This window comes from Rattus norvegicus, chromosome 15, assembly GCF_036323735.1.
Source record: "Rattus norvegicus strain BN/NHsdMcwi chromosome 15, GRCr8, whole genome shotgun sequence".
In the NCBI taxonomy this organism is placed as follows: Eukaryota; Metazoa; Chordata; class Mammalia; order Rodentia; family Muridae; genus Rattus; species Rattus norvegicus.
The window spans coordinates 56,890,159-56,908,278 of NC_086033.1; the positions used below are offsets into that span (position 1 = coordinate 56,890,159).

At 45.4% G+C, this 18,120-nt stretch overlaps 1 protein-coding gene across 3 annotated transcripts in view; it reads left to right on the forward strand.

Moving 5' to 3' along the window:
• The window catches only part of Lcp1 (lymphocyte cytosolic protein 1), a 107,716-nt gene that overhangs the window by 43,784 nt on the left and 45,812 nt on the right, over window positions 1-18,120 (forward strand). The window contains exons 1-3 of one of the 3 annotated variants that reach the window (XM_006252319.3): window positions 5,291-5,451; window positions 5,815-5,880; window positions 7,319-7,434. The gene's annotated coding sequence lies outside the window, so the exon portion shown is untranslated. Of the gene's footprint in view, window positions 1-5,290; window positions 5,452-5,814; window positions 5,881-7,318; window positions 7,435-18,120 lie in introns of those variants that run through there. The other 2 variants (XM_063274316.1, NM_001012044.1) reach the window with 2 other exon arrangements.

An 18,120-nucleotide genomic window follows, 5' to 3' on the forward strand; every position in this document is an offset into this window, starting at 1 on the left:
GACCATAACCCATTACTGCCTTCCTTTTAAAAGGGGAAATTCGGACACAGAAACGTGTAGGTTCAGGCAGAAGTCAGAGTGATGTCATCATAAGCAAGGATGACAATGGACGCCTGGAAACCACTACTGGGAGCAAGGGCAGAGACGTGGGGTAAGACGACTCACAACTGGCAGAGGAGCCAATCTGGCTGTACCTTTCATTGTAATTTTCTAGCTTCTGGATCTTAGAGACACATCGTTACTTTAGTTGGTGGTCATTGTTACCACAGCCTGGTGATACTACAAATCCTGAAATACAGCTCCTAAAATAGCTCTCTGTTGCTTAGAAAGATGATAATTAATGTTCTGGTCAACTTGGCCAGCCCACAGCATGCCCAAGTACTCAGCCAAACACTATTCCAGGTTTTGGTGACAGTGTATTAGGGTGAATTGTGATTGGAAGGTGGAGAAAATCAGGTGGCCCTTCCTAATATTGGTGGCTTTCACCTAAACCACCAAAGATCTGGGTGCAGGAAAAAGCAGGCTCTCTTCCTGAGCCACCTCCCCCACAATCTAAGATGATATGACTTGTTCACATGAGATGCTGTCTGTGGAATACAGAATTTCCCCTGGCTGGTCGCCATGAACTGGGACACTGACTTCTTTTTCCCTATGCACCTAAATTGAAACCCTGGCTTTTCCTGGGTCTCAAGCCTACTAGATTTCAGACTAGATCTACATCAGGGACTTTCCTAAAAGTTGTGAAAATCTGTAATCACACAGGCCAATTCTTACAATTCTCTTTGGATGTATAGAAACACTCACATGCGTACACAGCTATCTGTCTTAGTCTGCCTCTCTGGGAAATCCTAAGATGGCATAAATGTAAGATATGTAACTCAGACTGAAGACCTATTGTGAGCTGGGCTCTGTTCATTCCCCCATGTCTCCTCATGCCCTCTCTAGCTCTGCATTCTTGATGGTCAAACCACTCAGCTTTGCTCAGGTTCACCACAGACCTTGCTTTCTCTCACTAGGAAAGTCTTTCTCATGCATGTTCTTGTGCTTTCAGTCTTATCCTTCAAGCCTGGTTTAGTCTTCTTAATTCATTTTAAAAACAGATATCTGTAAAAAAGTTCAAAAGTCAACAAAGCCACCTCAACCCTGGGCTTCCAAGAACTCTGGATCTTGTCGCAGGAACCAGTTAGCAAAGGAGACAGCAAAACTCAAGAGTCCAGCAGAAAATCAGAGCCATGAGATACACAGACCATGGGACATGCTTTAGCTGAACCTCAAGTCTGTGACATCATAGAACACGTATCACACCATCACACCATGGGCATGCAACAGAACCCAAGACACTGGGATCTCTTTAAAGGCAGGAGTGGAAGATGGGCCCTGAACGCAGGAACCGTGGTAGTTTACACAGAGAGCAGAGACGTGTTCCCCACGCAACCTTTGCTCTACTTCGCTGTAACAATAACAACAAAAATGTTGGGGGAATGTAAAGGCTTTTGGCTATCGCTATGGGCTGAGTATTTGTTCCTTTATAGGTTTCTGTGACAGTTTGCTTGCCACTGAGCCAGAGTTAGGAGATGAGACTTTAAAGAGGTTTTTAGCCATGAGGGCTTTGTCCTTATGGGTGAGACTAGTGCCATTATAAAAGGGGAGTCAGCTCCTTTTGTCTTACCCTTTAACTTCTCTCATGTGAGGACATGGTAAGAAAACCCTGCCAAGTGCCACACCTGAGACTCCAGTCCTCCAAACTTCGAGCCAATGTGTTTCTGTTCTTCTAAATTGCATGGTCTGTAGAATCTTGTGATAACCCCACAAAGTGGGGTAGGATGTAAATGTGAGAATACCAGAAATAGCACATGAAATAGGAATTTGAGGGGGAGCCTAAAATTTCTGATAGTAGGACATGAGGACTAAGAGGCAGAGAATAGTAGAAGTAGGGTGTTAGAGAGCTAACCTGAGATGTACAATATGCAAATAAGTACAAGGCCAGGGAACAGGAATGGGAGCCTTGCAAAATGACCAGGGGTTGGGGTGAGGAGAGCTAGAAAGGAAAAGAAGGAGGAGAGTGAAAGAAAGGGAGTATGTGCACACAGACCCACACTGAGAGCATTCATGAGAACCTCACATAGTGGGTGCAGACAGACCCACAGTGAGAGCATTCATGAGACCCTCACAGTGGGCACACACAGACTCACACTGAGAGCTATCATGCAAATATTTCAGGGCACTGTGTGTAAAGAAGAAATCCTGATGTTTCAGGAAAGAAAATCAGAAGTGACATAGAAGGGACCATAAAATCAGAAAGGCATCAGCTAAAACACACTTGGAGAGATCTCTTCTTAATTTGAAAAAATAAAAGTTTGGTAGGGTGACTTTTCCAGACAGCAAACAGACCACATGTGTTTTCAGCTGTTCAATGTCCCAAGAAATTTTTGCCCCACGTATTCTTAGGAATCTAGTAGAGGATGTGGCCCCGTTTAAACAAGGAAATAGACTGAGAGGAGGGAAGGTGTGTGGCTTCCAGGACAGAACAAAAGAGCGAGCTTCCCAGGATGAGGCTAAGACAGATGACCTTCTCTTGTGGTGGGGGCACAGACCAGACAGAAGGACGGGGACTTCAGAGGGTCCTCTCCAGGAGTGTGTGAGAACGCATGCATGCTTCGCTTTGTTGGGTTTTGTTTTTGTTTTGTCTTCTTTTAACTCTGCCAGAGAGTTCCGTGTGGTGTTCCTGGAAAGTGTGTAGGAACCTGGCAGATTAAGAAAGAGAATCATGGTGCATGCTCTTGCTCTGGAATGGAGTTTGTTTTATGTTCTTTAGTTTGTCTGTCTGCTGTTTTGTGTGTGTGTGTGTGTGTGTGTGTGTGTGTGTGTGTGTGTGTGTGTGAGTGTGTGTGTATGCAGGCATGTGCACTCCTCAGGGTGCAGGTAGTGCTCAGTGGAGAGCCTCAGGTGTCACTTCTTGCTTTCTGCCTTGTTTGAGATAGGTTCTTCTCTTTTTTCTTTTTATTCTTCATTTCGTAAGCCAAGCCTTCAAGATTCCTGGAATCTCCTGTCTCTACCTTTGGCTTCCCTGCTGGCATGCTGGGATTAAAGACATGTACAACCCGCCTGGCTTTACAGGGTATGGGAACATGAAATCAGGTCATTGTACTGTGTGGCGAGTACTTTACCGACTGAACCATTTCCCAGTCATTATAAAAACAGAGTATTGATTGTTATGACTGGGTTTAGACAGTGATATACGAGGGCCAAATTCACTTCCAAATAGGAAGTGTATGTATTCACCTTTGTGAACGTGAACTTAAGCAACGAAGGGGTACTATAAGCACGGCATATGAAAGTCAGGAGCTTACAGTGGGGGAGAGGCCACATCTGTTGGAAATGGTTGTTTCCAGGGAAGAGAAACCAGAAGGAGAATTGTCAAGAGAGTGGTACTTTCCAACCAGCATTGGGGTAATACACAACTTCTAAAATGATGTGCAGATGCTTGTTTGGTTAAAAAGCAAGGGCACACAAGATATGTATACCAGTTGGCATTGAAAACATCAAAGCAGAAGTACCATCCAAATGGCCACCAACTGACTAAGGGGTCATAAAGTGTGGTATCAAACATGGGACATCACTCTTCTATGAAGAGGAACGGAGGGCCAGTGGGTTGGCTCAGCAGGTGAAGGTGATTGCTGCCAATCTTGAAGACTTGAGTTTGATTCTCAGTGCCTAGATGAAGAAGAACTGACTCCTGAAAACTGTGACCCCCCCTTATGTGTCATGGTCTGTACAACCCCCAAAATAAATAACATGGGATATAATTTAAAATGAAAAGAAAAAAGTAGTGACAGATGGCACAACACGGATGGGCCGTGAAAACATGCTTAGTGAGAGAACCAACCAAATACACACAGAAACATGCTTAGCAAGAGACACACAGAAATACACACAGAAAGACTCGAGGGTGTTTGGTTATCAAGAAACACACTCAGTCTCCTACTCAGGAGGCTAAGACAGGAGGATTGGGAGTTCCAGGCCTCTCTACCAAAATCTGGCTCAACTAAAACAAAAAGCTACAAGAGCTGGCCGTGGCACCACACGACTTAAATCTCAGCACTTGGCCAGGGCTACAAACCCAACCAAACCAGACAAAGGGTACAGGAAGCCATGGTTCCATTTCTGTGAAATACTGAGAACAGGCAAATCCATTGAGACAGAAGTAGTCATTGTGGATGGGTGAGGATGTGGGAACTGCAGAGAAGTGGGGGTTTGGGGGCTGGCTTGGGATGTGTGCGTGTGTGCGTGTGCGGTGTAACTGCTAAATGGTACTGCTTTTCTTCTGGGGGATGATGAAAAATTCTTGAATTGTGGGCTGGAGAGATGGCTCAGTGGTTAAGAGCACTGATTGCTCTTCCAGAGGTCCTGAGTTCAATTCCCAGCAACCACATGGTGGCTCACAACCATCGTTAATGGGATCCGATGCCCTCTTCTGGTTTGCTTGACTGAAGAAGGCAACAGTGTACTCACATAAAATAAATAAATATTTTTTTAAAAAAGGAAAATATTCTTGAATTGGACAGCCTAATTCGTATGCAAATCTGATCATAGGACAAAACTACTTTGGAAGAGTAAATGTGCCCGTGAATTGAATCATGGGCCAATACACACACTGTTAATCTGAAGAAAGCAATATCTAATTCTTGTACTAGAGGCAGGGAATGCATGAGATGATATATGGGAAGGATCTAGTCCAGCCCCTGGCATAAACACTAAAAGAGCAGCTAACACCCACACCAGCTCTTATTTTGTGACAGGCAGTTTTCCCACCACACATCAGCGCATTTACTCCTCTCAACAAGTGCGCAAAACAGACAATTGCTCTTGCCCCATCTTCTAGATGAAGATCTTGAGGCCAGTGAAATGAAGTCATCTGTCCAAAGTCACGAAACCAGGTCACCCGTAATGTTGACCTTTGACCCCAGGTGCCGGATCCAGAGCTTTGATTGGGCCGCTCCGCTGTGCAGGTGTGATTGGTCTGGTCTGAGATTGGGGCCATAAGGAAGATGCAGGCCCGGGTGCCAGATGAATTGGGGGCGGGGAGCAGGGGGGACAGAGGCAAGGCACTGCAGTGGCTGAGCTCAGTGGAGGAGGGAGCAGCAGAGACACCCGGCCTATGGTAGGAGGGTGGAGCCCTACTGGGTGCACACAGCGGAAGGAAGTGTAACTGTCCACAGAGAAGCCCAAAACAATACAGCTCAAAGTTCCTCTCCTGCTTAATCATCACAAGCAATGTTTAAACCGCGAATGAAAAAGCCTTGCAGCCTCGCCTGGGAACGTCTGGTGTAACACCTCCTCCACAACCGCCCACCCCTGGGTGGATTTTCATCACTGAGAGACGCAGATGAAGAGATTACCATGGAGGAACCTGAATGGTGAAATCCAGGATGTGGCTCCAGGCAGTGACAGGTGGCCCAGGACGATCAGGCTAGAAGGGACTGTGTCAGCTAGGGGGCCGATAAGCAATGACCTGCACGGTGGCTTTTTTACCCAGTGTAGGTGCCGTCCTGGCCCAGGTCCTTATTGTGACCGGAACCAGATTATAGCTGGAACAGGGCAAGTTTCACTTCTGCTCTCCTCAAATCTGTGCCTGCGTCCCACCATGCTGGCTTCTCAGCCCTCTCCCGAGCATTTAGTTACACGTCTCTCTGCACTGGTCTTTCTCCTCCCTAAGAGCAATGCCTGTGCTTTATTTCCGTCCTAGTCTCCAGTTCTGGCAGACACACACGAGAGGAGCCAACGCACCAGTGTTTTCCTCTCTTTCTTTTATAGATTCCTCGGGTCTCCTGTGATCAGGCACAAGCCACGCACAGAATGCTCCTGTTCTCTGTTCCCCAGGTAATCCAACTATTTATGGGTTCCTTTTCATGGGGCGTGGCTGTTGGGTCTTTGCTCCATTCTGAAACCACAAGTGTGCAGAAGCAGACAGGCGGATGCACCGTCAGCACACGCTTTACCCTTAAGAACACTGCGGAGACCATCTGTGGCGCTCTTTGGTAGAACCCTGAGTGGGGGCTGTTCCCAAGAGTGGAGGCTCCCAGCACTTTACTGCTGTGCCATGCAGCCAATCTTATATGAATATTTCCCTCTGCCACTTACTCCTCTGACCTGGGACGTTCAAACAGAGTTGTCAGTTCTTACTGGAACCATTTCTAGAATGTTCTTTAGGACCAGCTAAAGAGAAGATTGAACCTTTCTCCATGTCTTCCCATTCTTTAGCAGACCCTCTTTCTCAATAGGAGCCCTGTGGGTTTCTGAGTACAAAGTTGCCTTATCGGTCTGATGAAAGAGATAAACCAAAAGGCTTTATCTCAGCCTTAGAAGTTAAGACAGAGAACTTTGTAAGGAAAACAGAAAGGCCAAGGAGTCAGTGGATTCACGCTCTGGATTGGCAGCAGTCATGGCTCCTAGAGAACACAGAGAGATACCTGTAGAATGATCAGGCATCCTCACCGTCTGACCTGGGAGCTTAGTTGTAGCATGCATCCCCAAGGCTAAATGACAGCATCTCCGTTATTGGTGGAACTACGTTGACACCAGGAAATATCCAGATGACTGTACTGAATATTCAGCTGGCACAAGCCAGATTAGGTTGTCCGAAGGGATCCAGTCTGTTTGAAGGGATGATAGCTTCCTGTAGGATTCACCATTGTTCTCTACAGGAAACGTTTGAATAATTGAACCCTCTAATTGGGTTAAAGAGATCCTCAGCACATGGGTGTTCTATAAATAAAGGAACGAGTAAATAATATAGTAACCTTTCTTTATGGGCCCTGTGCTCAGAGAGATCATTTTATTTATACTGATATGATCATCATTAAGAGAGTGGGAGGGGGATTGGTTTCAAATGGGGTGGGGGGGAGAGGGAGGTTCTCCCATGAAAATCCCTTTCAGTTTGTCTCAGGTACTTGACACCTTTTCCTTTATATCTTTCATTAGAGATGAATAATTTGTCTTTTCCCTGCTGAAAGTAGGTAGGCTCCTGGGTTTTGCCTTTAGCAACTGGAATCAGACAAAAGAGTTCAGCCAGGGATCTGACCTTCGTTCCCTATCTGTGATCAGAAGGGCTTAAGTAGCCCAGGGCCTGCTGAGAGAGACCCAGGGTGGGGGCAAAATGCTCCTAGACAGGAGGAAGTGGAAGGTGGCTTCTGGATTTCACTGTGACCTGTTGTCAGGTGATTTGCAGGGGGAGGAGACATGAAAAAACAATGTTGAGTAAAATGTCCTTATAAAGACAAAATCTATTTCTTTCCTGCCTGGTGATTTGCTACTGCAGTTACTTCCTGCCCTGTGACCACACACCCCTGCCTGACAGGGCTGCTCTGTAGATCTGAAGGACTGGGCTTTCTGACCACACAGCCCCGCTGCCACCGAGGACAGTGTCTCTACAAGGTAAACTTGTTTCTTGTCCTTAGCTTGTTGGAAGGGTTTAGGTCCTGCTGCTGGGTGCTGTGGAGTTTGTCTTCTCAGCCCTGTGAGCCTTGCCTCCCTCTAATAGAAACCAGCAGCCACCTGGGGTGGCTGGGTGTGTGGGGTTGTGTGGGAGGTATGGGGGGGGGATGTGTGAGGGGGTGTTCTCTGGCTTGGTTCTTGCCAAGTTCTCTGCATTTATCAGCGCCCCCCCCCCTCAAAAAAAAAACAAACAAACAAACAAAAAAAAAAAAAAACCCAAAAAACCTGAGTTACTCTTCCCGGTCTTTAAAGCCAGACCATGTCTTGATACCTGGCAGTTGCTGTTTCAGGAAGGCCATTTACTCTGATTTAGTCAACTTTAAAATGTTTGCGGGAAAGTGCATATTGATCATTTAGACTGTGCTGCTAGTAACTCTAATGGGGGTGGTTTAATTTTAGCTTCTGTGGTTGTTTTTCCTTAAAAAAAAAAAAAAAACTTCCTTAGAGTCAGTTAGTGGATCTGTTAACATCTTAGGTCATATGTTACCAAATGTAGCTGGTTTTGTGAGTGACTTCTGACAATGAGGTGCTTAATGCCCGTGCTGTCTGACTACACAGAGTGAGAGAGAGGTCTTCTAAAAACAAAAGCAATTTGTGTTGTTGGCTTCTGCTGCTTCGTGTAGGGCTGTCTGGATTATGTGCTAAGGCTGAAGGCCTTGCAAATGAAGGCCTCTTTACATGTGGAGGAAAGGCCCTGTCTATAATGGGAATTCTTTTCAGTGGCTGGCGCATACAGTTTCGAAGTATTGTAGCATCTCTCAGCTTTTACTCAAGTAGCACTACCTCAGTCAAGCCCAGGGCAGATGACACACAGAAGCTGTCCAGCACACGTGCCGAAAACCTGCCTTTCTGACTGTTAGAAGCTACTCTAGCAGGACAACTTAAAAGTAAGAACAGAAGCAAAAGTCTTCATAGCACAACAAACAAAAAACAAAACAAAACAAAATAACCCAAAACAAGAAAGAAAAAAAAAAAAGAAACAAAACAGCGATGGCTTGTCAACACACATATCCAGGTCAAATTTACAAAGAATTTACTGTAATTGGCTTCTATTAAAAGAACTTTTTAAAAAGGCTATCTGCATAGCTAAGTTTAAGTGGAATTCACCATTTTTCTATAAATGTGAATTTCTGGAAGTTTTGGTGTCCGGCCATTAATCTTCCTCCACTTTCAGTATTCACCTGGCTGGTTTCAATGTAAAAAATAAAACGAACTAAAAAAACAAAGACAAAAACAAACAAACAAACAAACAAAAAACAGATCTCTGGAGGATAGGTTTAAGGCCTAGAAAATAATGAAAAAAAAAGTACTTCAAATATTTGAATCAGAGATAGTAATGAGAGAGAAAGAAAGAAAGCTAATGAAAGGAGGTCAGTACTTTCTCCTTACTTTTGGGAAGGCAGAGTTAATGCCAACCACATTGGAATTGATGAAGCATCCACCTGCCAGGCCTCCAGAGCAGTTTCTTACTCGTGGTAGCAGCAGGAAGGAGGGCTCTTCCGGCCTCAGCACAGACCCAGGTTCTGCTGCCTGCGGAGGTTTGCTGTGGTGGTTTATTGGTAGGAGTGTTTTAAACTTCATCTCCTTTGTCTGCTACACCGTGCAAGGGGCAGTAATGTTGGGAAAACCAAATTACAGTCTTTAACCTGGTTGATACTTCTACAGTGGAACCTTTTGGAGAAGGATGGCCAGTGTGTGCGTTTAAACTAGAACAGGAAGAGAACCTGTGCAGCCTCAAAGCTGCACGTGCTTAGTCCACTATAACTTATAACAGTGTACTACTGTGTACATTGCCATATTGTATCAACTAGGGGGTGGTAAGAAGGAAAATGTCAGTGTTTCCTTTGTGCACGCCTGCCTTTTTTTTTTTTTTTTTTTTTTTTAGAACAGGTTTCATCTGATCTTGATTGACCGTGTAGAGTTGGAGAGCTGACTGCCACAAATATGGTTACTTTTAAGTGCTTAGTTTATGTAGCCACATGATCTCTTGGAATCCTCTCAAGTGCCTGGAGCTATCAGGAGTGGGCTGAAGGTACCTACGGTCCAAGGGCATAAGGGTCATAGGTCCTCCGTGACTGCTGGCTGCAGGGCCCACCTTTGGTAGAGCATGCTGGGAGAAGCTTTCATCCTGGAAGCAGATCAGAGAGCCTAACACAGTTGTGTGTGCGCGCACGAGAAAGACCAGAGAGAGAGAGAGAGAGAGAGAGAGAGAGAGAGAGAGAGAGAGAGAGAGAGAGAGAGAGAGAAAATGTAAGACACCCAAAAGGATTTTTGATTTTCATAAATAGATTCCATGTAACGGTAGGATGATTCATTAACAGTTTTGCTAAGAATGTGCCTTCACCAATTTGCCTCAGCCCACTTCCTCAGCCAAATTTCATGCCACTTCCTTCTACTTGAATGTCTCCCCTCCCCTTCCCCGTCTTGCCTACCCACGTTCTGGGCGCACTTGACCGCAAGCCACCAGAAAGTTCCATGCTGTTTCACTCTTTTTCATTCGGTTTCTTCGGTGATCTTCCCCGTGAATCTTCTGACTTTCCAAGGGCTGCTTGGAAAGACAGGTCCTCCGCTACCTTCCCTGTCCGTTGCTTCCTCCTCTAAACTGTCTGAAGTTTGCCTAAAGCTCTGCCTTAGGGCCAGCTTTGCATTGATTGTATCTTCTGGATTTTTCTTTTCTGTCCTGCTGCGTCCACAGAGCAGAGCTGCCTCTCTCCCGGGCGCACAAAACTGCAGAAGATACTGACTGAAATGAACGTTTGTCACTTTTTTTTTTTTTTTTATGACTTCGTTGCAGAGCACGAAAGCCTCTGATTTCCCTTCCTGTTTTAGTGTTGCCCGCGTCCTTGTGGCCACGGCTCCGAGGGAACATGCGCAGTACTTGTCCTGTAGCTGGGCTCTGCTTCTTTTCAAAGGCCCCACTCTTCATTTTAACTTCACAGCGCCAAATGGACAACAGCTTCAAGACTTCAGAAAAATAAAAGACACCGGTTTGTCATTGTATTTTAAACTCAGTTACAGGAGTACTACCTAGCTATCCGTACACAAGCCATATTCCCAAGATAGTCCTTTGTTTGTGAAAGGAACACAAGGGCACACTACTCAACCGCTCTGTATTGTTCTTAGAAAATTCCAACGTCACCTTTTCTTTTTCTTTACGTCACCTTTTCTTTTTCTTTACGTCACCTTTTCTTTTTCTTTACGTCACCTTTTCTTTTTCTTTACCTGAGGAGTTCAGGTCCCTCTGCACATACTGGGGATACAGCAATCAACTCTCAAAATAAAGCTAATCCAGGAAATTAAGAAATGTCCTCATTTAACTCACGCTTGAGTAAATAATTGTAAGTTCAGATTATAAAGTCACTGGATTTTATGACTAATGGCAGATGTTATAGCAGAATGACTGTTTAGATTAATGTTAATTTTTTCCCAGGATTTTTTTTGGGGGGGGGTTGGTTGTTTCTCACTTCACAGATACCCAGTGAAATAAGATTACTCAGCCCATGTACTGAACAACACAAAAATAGAAGTCGAAGTTAGAGCCCATCAAAATATATAACTGATCTGTCAGCCAACTCTGGGAGTTCCAAACAATACAGCCTTGACTCCTGACATCAAACACTGAAGGCTTTCTGCAGTGCTGAGACACTGCATCCTGACCAGGTATCTGTCACCTAAGGGAATCTCGCTCCAGCTGTGGAAGCCAAGATGCTCCCAGACAGCATCTCCTGTTGTTTTCCTCAGCTTCCTTCTGACTCAGCTTCCCGTCTTCACCACTCACTCTTCCTGTTGTTTCTCTTTGTCAATTTCCATCATTGCATCTGTCTTCCCATCAGTTGCACAATAGCCCCATCTTGTAAGATATTGCAAGTCCCACCCCCATGGGGGGAGAGCAGTGAGTAGGAATTTCATTTATCACCCAAATAACAACAGCTAATGCACCCTTACTTGGAATTGAGCTTTCCCCTAAGGGATATTTAACTGTAAGAAAGCATCCAGTCGTCACGGCAATCCCATGAGGTGAATACTGGCATCACCTTCATATTTGACGATGGGTTTGTTCGCACGTGTGTTTTGTTTTTTTTTATGACCGAATGAGTGCTGTGTCTGGTCGGATCCGGAGAAAGCCCCAGAACAAACGATGAACTCTAGCACGTGCACACCTAAGGTCTGAAGTTATAAGAAGTGCAGCCATGATGTGACCGTTTTCATTAGAGGTCCTTCCGTTGTCCCCACACAAGCTCTGTCCTGTGCATGTGACTGTTATCTGTGTACAATGTACAGACCGTACAACATGATCTTTTCCTTTAAATTCTTGGAGCAGTTCTTAGTTTTAGGTGTTAAGAGTGACTTCAGTCCAGTGGTCTTCACATTTTCTAGTGCGTTGTGACTGACAGTCGGGGGTAAATTAATGTGTACACCTGAGTCCCTGTACCTACAACTAGACAGTCATTGCCAGCTGTAAGTGTTCTAAAGACTTTTTACAAATGAGACATTGCTTTGATTGTGGGTAGGAGAGCAGAAGTTGAAAGTAACCCACGTGGTGAGTTAAAATACATTTTCCTCAGCTTCAGAACTCGGTCTGTCAGTCTCATTTACAAGCTATGCAAAGGCTGTTTCTCAGATATGGTCAGCCCCACCTACCCCGGAAGGAGAAGCTGCCATGTTAAATTGAGGAACCAGCAAAGCCTCAGCTATGTGGTTGCAGCATTGATTCTTAGTTTAGCATAAGCTACATGGACCCCTACCCTTCTCTTCATACATGCACAAGCGTGAGAGCACACACACACACACACACACTCACACACACATACACGCACAAACATATGCACACATACACATACACAAATGCACATGCACATCTATACACACACAGACACACATACGCACACACGCACACATGCACACACATGTTAGTAACTGAAAGTGCGTGGGCATCAGATCTTGCATCCTCTACTGCGGACAGCTCCAGACCTGGTACCAGGCTAGTTGTGCGCATGCACTGTAGTCTCCCAGATAATCTGCTCTCACTTTTATTCTGCTTTCCAGAGGGAAGTTGCCTGATGAGATAATTCCCTACTTTCAGGTTCCTTATTCTTATAGATTTATTAACGTTTATCTAAGGTATGTCTCTGAATCAACGAGGAAGGGAACTACCTAAATTATTTGCGTGATATCTGCGTGTTGCCCTAGGTGCCGTCGCTCGGGCAGAATTTGATTAGCACGAGTCCTTGTCTTCTCTACTGTGAGTGAGCCTTCAGCAGTGTGGGGCCCTTAGCTCCTTGGCAGCTCGAGCTCACAGTGGCTCAACTGCCTGACTGAAGTATCTGAAACCCAAATGCTGTGAGAGTCAAAACTTTTGAGTGCCGACATAATTCTTGGGAACTTTCAGTGTCTGGAATATTTCAGATCTTTTTGTTTTTGGATAGGTGTCATGCAGATATCCCTAGGTCTGTAAAACTCTGAGGTCTGAAGCACTCCTGGTCCCAAGCGTTTTGGAGGAAGGCTGTGTAACCTGTATGTCTAATGCTCCTCTTCTGGCTATGGCTAAATAACGGACGAGAGCCACTTAAGGGCGAGTGGTCTTTTTTTTTTTTTTTTTTTTTTTTGGTTCTTTTTTTCGGAGCTGGGGAGTGGTCTGTTTTGACTCATCCCTTAGAGGTTGCCGTCTCTCTGGGCGGGAAGGATTGAAACTGCTGTAATAGTGGTTCTGGGGACCTGAAGATGGCTTTGTTCACATCTAGATCTAGGTAGGTTGGGCAGAGCCAAACGCTAGCCAGGCCAGAGACCCAAAGCTTGCCCATAATCTGGAGACCAACTGTGAGCATTTCAGACTCAAATCCTAACAGTCACCTTCACTCAAGGAGGGGCAAGGGAGACAGAAGTTGCTTATGGAGAACTTGAGGTCACAGGTACCAAAGACAAAGTGCCTGGTGGGGAAGGCAGCTCTGACACCTTCCATTGACGAACAGCTTTCTCCATCTTAAAACTGTGCTTTGAGCTGTCCCTGCCACTTTGTTGATGGCTCTTAAGTTTCCTCTTTGTAATGGTGAAGGGTAGTTGTACCATGGACACTTTTGGGTGTCCCCCTGCCTCACTGCCTTTCATGTGGAGATTTTTATCACGATATCACCGGTGCTTTTTCTGTCCTCTGACCACGGAGGGTGACAGTTGGGACTTTTCAGCTCTCTCTTAATCAGGTGGCTCTGCCTATGCTTTCGGGGTCTTGATTCTCCCTACAATTTCGTACAAATATTTGATTTTAGAAGCTTGTTAATATTTTATAGCTTTTTGTTTTGTTTTTTATTTATTTTTTAAAGTATTTATTTACATGTTTATTCTGTGTATATGTGCACGCACATGTGGCACATGGAGACAGAGGACAGCATGAGGAAGTCGTTGGCAGCAAGAGTCTTTATCCACTGAGCTGTCTCACTGGCTTATAAACCAGTGTAAAATAAGCCTCATGTTACAGGTTTTAAAGTCAGGGCTTGTAGCTCTTATTCCTAGAAGAAGCAGAGCGATGCGGCTCATAGACTAGTAGCAAATGGACATAGATTTGGATTCATAGTCTGGTTCTGACCATCTCAAACGCCAAGCGAACTCTTGAACCTCTGAGGTCAGTTTACATCATTTTAACTTTTTATTGGTTCTTTGTGAATTTCACATCATGCACCCCAATCCCACTCATCTCCCCCTCTCTTTGTATCTACCCTCTAATCTTGCAATGACCCCCCCACAAAACACAAAAATTAAAAACCGTAACAAAACAAAAAGCCCAAAACCAAACATCTCAGCATGTCGTGGTCTCATCTACAGTATGTCACGGTGTGTCTCACATTATACCCTTTCGTCCACACATCTTTACTTGCCAACGTTCATTGCAACGAGTCACTGGTATGATTTGAGGCCTCTGGCTTCTGCTACATTATCAGTACTGGGTCCTCACCGGGACTCCTCTCAGATGTGCTGTTGTTGCCCTGAGTCATGGCGACCCTGCAGCTTTGGCTCTGCAGGACAGGCCCCTTCACTTGCTCCAGCAGTTCACAGGTGGGTAGATGTCGCCATGGGCCAACACAGAGCCCTGGATCTGGGCCTGGGTAGCAGCTGAGTTGGTCAACCTGCCAGCTCTCCTGCACCAGGGCCAGCTCTCCAGCTCTGCCCTGGCTAGCTCACCCAAGTGATGCAGCTGGCAAGGGGCGGGGCCAGCTCTACTGAGTGCCAAAGCCACTGAGTGGTGGGGCCAGCTCTACTAAGTGCCACTGAGGGGCAGGGGCAGCTCTTTGAAACCTTTGGACATTAACATGGTCCAAGGTGGAAGTCCAGACCGGAGATGTCCACATGGCCTTTGGTGGTGACACAAGCCATGGACATCAACACAGACCCCTGCTGCTGCAGGACCATGGATCCAGACATAGCCCTCGGTGGCAGCACAGGTCAGGACTTTACCATGGCCCCAGGTAGCAGCCCAGCTGTTCCTCGCCCCCCACACATCTCTAATTCCACTTCCACCTCTCTTGACAGTACTCAAACCATTTTGCTTTTCCTTTACTCCTATCTCTCCACCACACGGTTCCACATCACAGTGGCATGTGAGCCATGTGGTGGCATGTGGAGACTGTTTTCTTTCCTGTAAATGGAAGCAACTACTATTTTCTGAGTTCTCCTTGGGTCCATTGTTCACTACCATGTTCCCATGTTGTATCCATGGGAATACCTATTTTGATCACCACTACATCGGATTGACATCATGTCAAGCATTTGAAATATACTTGCTATATTACCTCTCCATATATCCAGGTATAAAGTTGATATTGTTGTCTCCTTATTTCCTAAGGCTTAACGTGGTTTCTTAAGTGATTTATCTACAGGTCATAGCATTAGCTCAGAGTTAAGGTTCACAGTTGCCTCGTCCATTTTAAGTGCATTTCTTAAGAGTGCAAACCGTGACTGTTGACACTACATTGATAAGAGCTAAAGAGCTCGATCAGAAGGTAAGAGCGATTACTGCTCTTGCAGAGGAATGGATTCAGTTCCCAACATCTCCAGGGCAGCTCAAAACCCTTAACTCCAGTTCTAGGCCTCCTCAGGTACCAGACATGCACATGGTGCATACATGTGCGTGTAGACACACATACTCATACATGTCAAATAAAAATAAATAAATCTTAAAATAAATAACATTACAGTCAGGCATAGTGGCATCCCAGCACTCAGAGCCTGAGGTTGGAGAATCAAGAGTAAGGGTCCAGCCTGGTCTACATATTGAAACTCTATCTCCTTTACCATGACCTAGGTGTCACCTGATAAGTCTTAAGTCTCCCTGTCTGGGATTGAGTATTGAATGATTGTTCCTGTGCCATATTTTCTATCCCGCCTCTATGTTGGGTACGTTTACTGGTTTAACAAATGTTTGAGAAGCAAGCAAGTAAGTGCTTGAGGGTTTGTGACATACAGTCTAACAGTTATGCAAGGATTAGGTTACATTGTGTAGCCACTGAAATTTCCCTCTTGTGACACTTAAAAGTTTGACAAAAGAAACATCGCATCATAAATTGGTATCAGTAGATATTTGCTAACTGCCTGTTACTCCTTCCCCCACCTGTGTGTGTGTGTGTGTGTGTGTGTGTGTGTGTGTGTGTGTGTGTAATTGACCTTGTTATCAGAGACTCTAAAGGAACAACTCCATGAGCCCATTGAGAATGTCACACTATTAAGAATAACTGGGAGCTTGTGTTGCCATCGCTAATGTAAAAATGTGGTTACTGGTTTTCAGCTCAAGCTAGAATATAGGAATTTAGGGAGTGAACAGGGAGAAATGCTGAGCAGGGCAACAGGACTTGTCCTGAATGTTTGGTGTACCCAAGGGGAGAGGAGGGGAACAACAGGGGCCATTATCTCAGGTGCCCAAAGCTCTCTCACTTCTCATGGCTCATGGTGGATGTGGTTGGGCTTTTCTTAACATTACTGCGTATTTTCCAAGTCTGGCCACACTTCCTCAACTGTTAGCAGGTACTTTCCACTGTTAGCATTTCAGACTAGTCAGAGCTCAGAGACGCCTAAAGTAAGGTTAGTTAATATCAATGCTGATGACTTCCAGTACCACCTGCCAGGTCTGCACCCACCGTCTGTGGGGCTCCTAAGACTTCAAGCAGGGAACTGGCATGCAGGAACCAAAACAAGGCATGGTCTTTTAGAGCTAGGGCATGGTGTAAAACCTAGATTTACACTCACACAACAAACACACAGAGTGTATACACAATCAAGTGCAACTCCAGGGTAGTGACTATAATATTTCTTACATGTAGACTAGAAATGTGCGTTGTTCCCTAAGATAAGTTTCTAAAAGTTTGCATCTTCTTTTACCATCCACCCTTTCCTTTCCCCCTTTTCTTTAGGTGTATCTCAAAATTTGGAGATTTTTCCCTCCCAAATCTTCAGTTTTTGAATCCTAATGGATGTGCTTCTTGAGCTTGACCAGACCACACTAAGATTCTGGACATTCTACTTCTCTATTCAAGCTTGTGTCTGATTCACTTCTCTACTCTGTGAGAGCGGGGAGACATTTTCCCAACTCTGGCTTCTCTGGTTCCCTCTTCTTAAAGCAGAGTTTTCTAAGGAGAGGTGGTGTTCTAAGGAGGAAGCATTTTGTTTATATTTTATTACCTGCAGTATGTGCATGTGCGTGTGCGTGCGTGCGTGCGTGTGTGCGTGCATGCGTCTGTGTGTGTGTGCATGTGTGTGTGTGCGTGTGTGTGTGTGTGCATGTGTGTGTGTGCATGCGTCTGTGTGTGTGTGCATGTGTGTGTGTGTGTGTGTGTGTGCGCGCGCGCGTGTGCATGTGTGTGTGTTTGCAGTATAGCCTGGGTCACTGACATTTTACTTCTAGAAACAAGAGAACCTCACTGCTTCCTTTTTGTTGGGTTCGGCATCCAACATCCCTGATTCAGCTACACCAAACCAGCACCAGCCGTCTGTAGGCTTTTGTTTGCCTTTCATTTCACAGAGCTGTTACCATCTTGGCTATATGGAAAACGCCATAGTGAGCCCCTAACACTGCCTTCTCAAGAAAGCCTTCCCTTTCAGTCTTTATGCCATCTCCCTTCCTCACCCTACCCTTCCTGCCCCTCCTTCTTTCTCATTCCCATCTCCCCATCCTTTCTCCTTCCACTCCTTCCTCTAACCTTTCCCTTCTTCTCTGTCAGAGTCCAGGTCTCCCTTCTCTGTGCTCACAGCACCATGATGACATCTTTAAAGGACTCAGGGTAGTGTAGACTTTCTTTTACTTGACTGTGTGTCTCTGAAAGCATCGTTGTGTTTTTCAGTGACCAAGACAAGACAACCCCTTCCAAAAACAATAGTGGATAATTAAAGTATACAGGACTCCCGAATACAGGGCCCCTTTTCTCCATGAGGGCCATGGGGACACAAGCAGGAAAGACCAAGCCTGGTGGTGGCGTTGCTTGTCTTCACATTTCCTTTGAAATGCTCAGGAACTCGAGAGAAGAGATATCTCAAATTTCCCCAGAGATCGCTAGTCCTGAGTTTGTAGGCTCAACATGACACTAGGACTTTGGCCTTTTGGAGTTTCCTTTTGGGTCACCCTGATGAAGGGCAGAGAACAGATAC